The sequence below is a fragment of the Mobula hypostoma genome (genome assembly GCF_963921235.1).
Source record: "Mobula hypostoma chromosome 10 unlocalized genomic scaffold, sMobHyp1.1 SUPER_10_unloc_1, whole genome shotgun sequence".
NCBI classification, from domain to species: Eukaryota; Metazoa; Chordata; class Chondrichthyes; order Myliobatiformes; family Myliobatidae; genus Mobula; species Mobula hypostoma.
In genome coordinates this window covers 448,305-454,692 of record NW_026948136.1, presented here as the reverse complement: position 1 = coordinate 454,692, position 6,388 = coordinate 448,305, and positions in this window count along the sequence as shown.

Sequence of the window (6,388 nt, the reverse complement as noted above, 5' to 3'; positions counted from 1 at the left end):
TCCTGGAGCAGCCCCCCTCTCCGTATATCTGGAGGACTGGAGGATTGCTTCACTCACTCCTTTGCAATAGGCAGGGGCTTCTGCTCGTTACCATTTCAATTCGACTTCCCGTCCCTATTCTGACAGGCCTGTTGTGCTGGTAGGCAAATTGGAGCGAGTCGAAATGCCCTCCTCGAGGCCCACGAGGAGGCCAACATCAGTTCGAAGGAACCACACCTCATATGCACGTAGATTTCTCCAACCTTTGATCATTTCTCCCTCCTTCCCCGTCCTTTTACCTTTCTGAACTCTGGTTACCCTCTCACCCCTTCCCTTCTCCTTGCTTTCCAATCACCTCCCCCTTCCCTTTCGCCCGTGATCTACTTTCATCTCCCATTAGATTCCCTCCTCCTCAGCCCTTTACCTTTTCACCTAACCCTTCCCAGCTTCTCCCTTCATCCTGCCCCTCCCGTCCACCAACTTTTCCCCTTCACCCGGTGTCGCCTACCACCTGTCAGCCTGTACTCCGCTCCTGAACCCCGCCGCCCCACCAAACTTCTTATTCGGACTCCTGCCACCTTTCTTTCCAGACATGACGAAGGGTCTTGACCCGAAACGTCGACTGTTTATTCTGCTCCATTGATGCTGCCCGACCCGCTGAGATCCTCCAGCATTCTGTGTGTGTAGATCAGCCGGTGCTGTCTGGTCTTGCATTGGAAGGAGGTGAAGGCTGCTAACGAACGGGGTCCAGGGTAGAGAGATAGCCCGCTGGGGGGCGGGGGGCGTGCACCCTGCACAGTGATTACAGAATCCTGCCGGGATGGTCACGTTCTCGGGCCATGCCAACAACGGTCGCCGTGTAACATCCCCTAAATCTCCTCGTAGGCACGTTGTCCGAGGAGGAAACACGGCCGACTTTCATCAAGTTCCCGCGATACTGCACGATGCCGTCTCCAAACAAGGAACAGTCCACCCCGACACGTTAAAAATCAAAATCGGAGACTCCAACCAGGCCTGTTTGAAGAAAACCCTGCCCACTTACCATCAGCATTGACCTGTAGCACTGGACGTCCCAGTACAGTGGACAACTTATACTATGATAAGGAATGCCTACCGTTCCACGCCCAGACCGCATTTTGGTAAATCGGATCCCTTGGCTGTCCCTCTCCTACCTGCCTCCCCGCTAAAGGGCAAAGCTCCAGAGATTAAGACAACAAAGAGGCGGTCGCGGGAGGCAGAGGAAGTCGGTGGACTGTGCTGTGTTCGAGGACTCATCCAGGAATCTGAATAAATACGCCAGTTGTAGACGAGAGCCTTCCCCAACCCGAAGCCCTCGATGAACCATGAGATCCGCAATCTGCTGAGGGCCAGATCAGAAGTATTCAAGTCTGGAGACCAAGAAAGTTACAGCAGGTCCAGGTATGACCTCTGAAAAGGCACCTCACGGGCGAGGTGGAAATTCCGGACCGAACTTGAACCTACGAAGGATGCTCGGCAGGGCTTGAACGCTTACAAAGTTAAATCAGGCGACGCAGGAGACGGCGGGGCTTTGCTTCCAGATGAGTTCAATGCCTCCTATGCTCGCTTCCACCGTCAAAACACGGAGGAACAATCGCAAGCTCCCACATCCCCCGATGATCTCAGTCTCTGAGACCGATGTGCAGCTGCCTTCATGAGGGTGAACCCGCGGAAAGCAGCCGGACCCAGACGGGCTGACTGGCCACGTACAGAAGCCCTGTGCCGGTTAATTGGCCGGAGCGTTCCCTGAGATCTTTATCCTCTCGCTTTGGTAGTCCGAGCTACTCGACTGCATCATGCAGGCTTCAGTTACACTGGTGGCCGAGAAGAGCATGGCGATCTGCCTCGATAACTAACGTCCGGTAGCACTTACATCCACATCCACTGCTCAGAAGGGGAGGAGAAGATGACGGCGCGACACGGCTCGCAGCGGCCACTCCGGTGATGAATATCTGTTATTTGTCAAGTAGGGTGCCGTGCACAATCCTGATTTGATGGAGACGGACATGAGAGCACGGTGGAACATCTGGTGAAACTTCTGAAATGCCTGCTTCGCTGCTGCTGCTACTGTGTGATCCAGTATCTCCAGAGGGGAAGGCCTCGAGCCCTCGGCTTTGCTTGTTGCTCGGCGGCCGGGGCGGGGTCGAAGCGCTCGGCAGAGGATGGTGTTCGGAGAGGCTGTGTCGGAGGCTCGAAGTTTTCGGACGGACTCAGAGTCGGCTGCGGTCGGGTGCTTCCAATGGTGCCGCATCGGCAAGTTGGCGGCACTTGGAGGTTCATGGCAGGGAGAGTTTCTCCCTTCTGCCGCCTGCGTGAGATGATGAGGCTATCGGGGACTTTGAGACCTGTTTTTACCGTGCCCATGGTCTGTTCTTTATCAAATTATGGTATTGCTTTGCACTGTTGTAACTATATGTTATAATTATGTGGTTTAGTAAGTTTTAGTCTTGGTTTGTCCTGAGTTTTCTTGTAATATCAATCTGGAGGAACATTTCTAAATGACGGTAAACGTGGACTGAGTGTCCTCATAATCTAAATGTTTTGACTCGAAAATGGCATTGGAGCTGTGCCTAGCCACACAGTCTTAAGTGCAGAGCGAGTCGAGCGGGGGACTAAGCACACAGCCCTGTGGCTCACCTGTGCTGATGGAGATGGTGGAGGAGATGTTGCCAATCCGAAGTGATAAAACATCAGCTGCCACCTGAGAAGCGATTTGGATTCGCTCCATTTCGCCTACCAGCACAACAGGTCTGCAGAAGATGCTATCTCACTGGCTCTTCATTCAGCCTTGAGATATTTGGACAGCAAAGATGCATACTTTCAGAAGCACTTTATCGACTACAGCTCAGCATCCAATACCATCATCTTCTCAAAAGTAATCAGTAAGCTCCAAGACCTAGCCCTCAATGCCTCCCCGTGCAATTAGATCCTGGATTTCCTCACTTGCAGACCGCAGTCAGTTCGGATTGGCAACAACTTCTCCTCCACCATTTCCATCAGCACAGGTGAGCCACAGGGCTATGTGCTTAGTCCCCCGCTCTACTCGCTCTGCACTTAAGACTGTGTGGCTAGGCACAGCTCCAATGCCATTTTCGAGTCTGCTGACAACACCACTGTCGGAAGCTGAATCAGAGGTGGTGATGAATCAGCAGACGGGAAGGAGATTGAAACTCTGGCTGAGTGGTGCCATAACAACAGCCTCTCACTCAGTGTCAGTAAGACCAAGGAGCTAATTGTTGACTTCAAGAAGAGGAAACCAGAGGTCTATGAGCCAGTCCTCATCAGGGCATCACAGGCGGAGAGGGTCAGCAACTTTAAATTCCTGCGTTTTATTATTTCAAAGGAGCTGTCCTGGGTAAGTGCAATAACGAAGAAAGCAGGGCAGCATCTCTACTTCCTGAGGAGTTTGCGAGGATTCGGCATGTCATCTGAAACTTGGACAAACTTCTATAGACGTGTAGTGGAGAGTGTATTGACTGGCTACACCAGATTGATTCCTGGGATGGCAGGACTTTCATATGAAGAAAGACTGGATGAACTGGGCTTGTACTCGTTGGAATTTAGAAGATTGAGGGGGGATCTGATTGAAACATATAAAATTCTAAAGGGATTGGACAGGCTAGATGCAGGAAGATTGTTCCCGATGTTGGGGAAGTCCAGAACGAGGGGCCACAGTTTGAGGATAAAGGGGAAGCCTTTTAGGACCGAGATGAGGAAAAACTTCTTCACACAGAGAGTGGTGAATCTGTGGAATTCTCTGCCACAGGAAACAGTTGAGGCCAGTTCATTGGCTATATTTAAGAGGGAGTTAGATATGGCCCTTGTGGCTACGGGGATCAAGGGGTATGGAGGGAAGGCTGGGGTGGGGTTCTGAGTTGGATGATCAGCCATGATCATAATAAATGGCGGTGCAGGCTCGAAGGGCCGAATGGCCTACTCCTGCACCTATTTTCTATGTTTCCATGTTTACATCACAGCCTGGTATGGAACCAGCAATGACCCTGAACAGAAAACCCTCAAAAAGTACTGGATACGACCCACTTCGTCGTGAGTAAAGCCCTCCCCATCTCTGAACACATCTACATGAAATGCTGTTGCAGGAAAGCAGCATCCATCACCAGAGATCCCCGCCACCCAGGCCGTGCTCTTTTCTCACCACTGCCATCAGGTGGAAGGTACTTTCCGTATCTTGGAAGTCACCTCTCGTCCAATGTCGACCTTAATGACGAGATCCAACATCGTCTTAAATGCGCTGGAACAGCTTTTGGACGTCTCCGAACAAAAGTCTTTCATGATCGTGACATCCAAACAGACACCAAAATGTTAGTGTACAAAGCAGTGGTGATCCCAACGCTCCTGTATGCATCAGAAACCTGGACAACATACCGACGACATCTGAAGGCACTTGAAAAGTTCCTTCAACACTGTCTTCGAAACATCTTAAATATCAGCTGGGAAGATAGAAGAACCAACGTCAGCGTGCTAAATGAAGCAAAACCAACAAGCATTGAAGCCTACGTCGTCAAGAACCAACTAAGATGGAACAGTCATGTTGTTCGGATGAAAGACGAACGTCTGCCGAAACAAATCTTCTACTCCCAGCTTAAAGAAGGCAAACGTAGAGGCAGACAACAGAAGAGATTCAAAAACATCTTAAAAGCCAACATGAAGAAATGTAACATCGACATCAACAATTGGGAAACCAATGCCAAGGACAGGAAACTCTGGCAAGTCATCATCCGAGAAGGAACAGCAACTTTCGAAGCCAACAGATGTGCAGAATTAGAAGAAAATGGAAAGAGAGGCAGCAACAACCAAAGCCCGATCTGCCATCTGGAACTACCTGTCCTGAATGCCGAAGAACTTTCAAAGCCAAGATTGGACTCATAAACCACTTGAGAGACCACAAGTAGGTCAACAGAACGAAGACCAACATTCTCGACCTCGAGGGATAGCCACGATAACAAGAGCCTCAGGACTCACACCACCAGGTTCAAGAACAGTTACAACCCGTCAACCACCAGTTGAACAAAAGAGGATAACTACACTCGTCTAGTGAGATGTTTCTGCCACCAACGATCTCACTTTAAGGATTCTTCATCTTGTTATTGCATGTTCACGTCACTCATTGCTATTTATTTATATTTGCATTTGCACAGTCCGTTAACTTCTGCCCTCTGATTGATCTTTTGTTGGTCCTGTTATAGTTACTATTCTATAGAGTTGCTGAGCAGGCCTGCAGGAAAATGAATCTTCCGGTTGTGTATGGGGTGACATACATGTACTTCGGAATAAAATTTACTCTGAATTTTGCGTGATGGTGCGTTGTGAATATATTGATGGTGTAGCGACCACAGAGAAAGGTGCGTATGCGCTCAGTGGCCACTTTATTAGGTACCGATTAATTTAAATAATTAATTTAAATCAGCCAATCATGTGGCAGCAGCTCAGTGCATAAAAGCATGCAGACATGGTCAAGGGGTTCAGTTGTTGTTCAGATCAAACATCAGAATGGGGGAGAAATGTGGTCTAAGTGGATTTGACCACAGAATAATTGTTGGTGCCAGATGGGGTGGTTTGAGTATCTCAGAAACTGATCTCCTGGGATTTTCACACACAACAGTCTCGAGAGTTTACAGAGAATGATGCAAAAAAAACAAAAATAAATCAGGTGAGGGGCAGTTCTGAGGGTGAAAATGCCTTGTTACTGAGAGAAGTCAGAGGAGAATGGCCAGACTGGTTCAAGGTGACAGTAACTGAAACAACATGTTACAACAGTGGTGTTCAGAAGAGCATCTCTGAATGCACAACATATCGATCCTCCAAGTGGATCACGAAAGTGGCCCGAGTGTATATTATAGATTAATTTTCTGAAATAAAAATACTTTGCATTTTCTGCTCCAAGCAGCCTTGTGTCCCGTAACCAAAAGTGTTTCTCCTGAAGCAGTTTCTTCTTCTGTCTGTTGCTTGCCCTGTTGGTTTTTAACTTTCCTGCACTGTGTCCTTTCACGCCGTTACGTACTATCCAGATTGAGCCCTGGGAGAATTTGCACCCTCCTTTCCCCCAACTCTCCCTTTGTCTCACTCCATCAACCCCATTGTATTTTTTTATATTGAATTATATTATACTTTAGGTAGTCGGCATTATATTATATTTTTTTTCCTATGTATATTTACAGTCCTCTGGGGTTGAATGTTCTGATTGATTTTTTTTATATATGTGAAGTGGTTGGCCTGAGTTTTTTTCCCTTTCTTTCAGTGGTAGATTGGGGTGGATATTAATTTTACATAACTTTCTTTTGGGTGCCTTTTTTCCCCTTCCTACTGTTATGAATTATATATCGGATTTGTTTGTATAGCACTGTATAAATCTCCATTTTGTTGTTCTTCG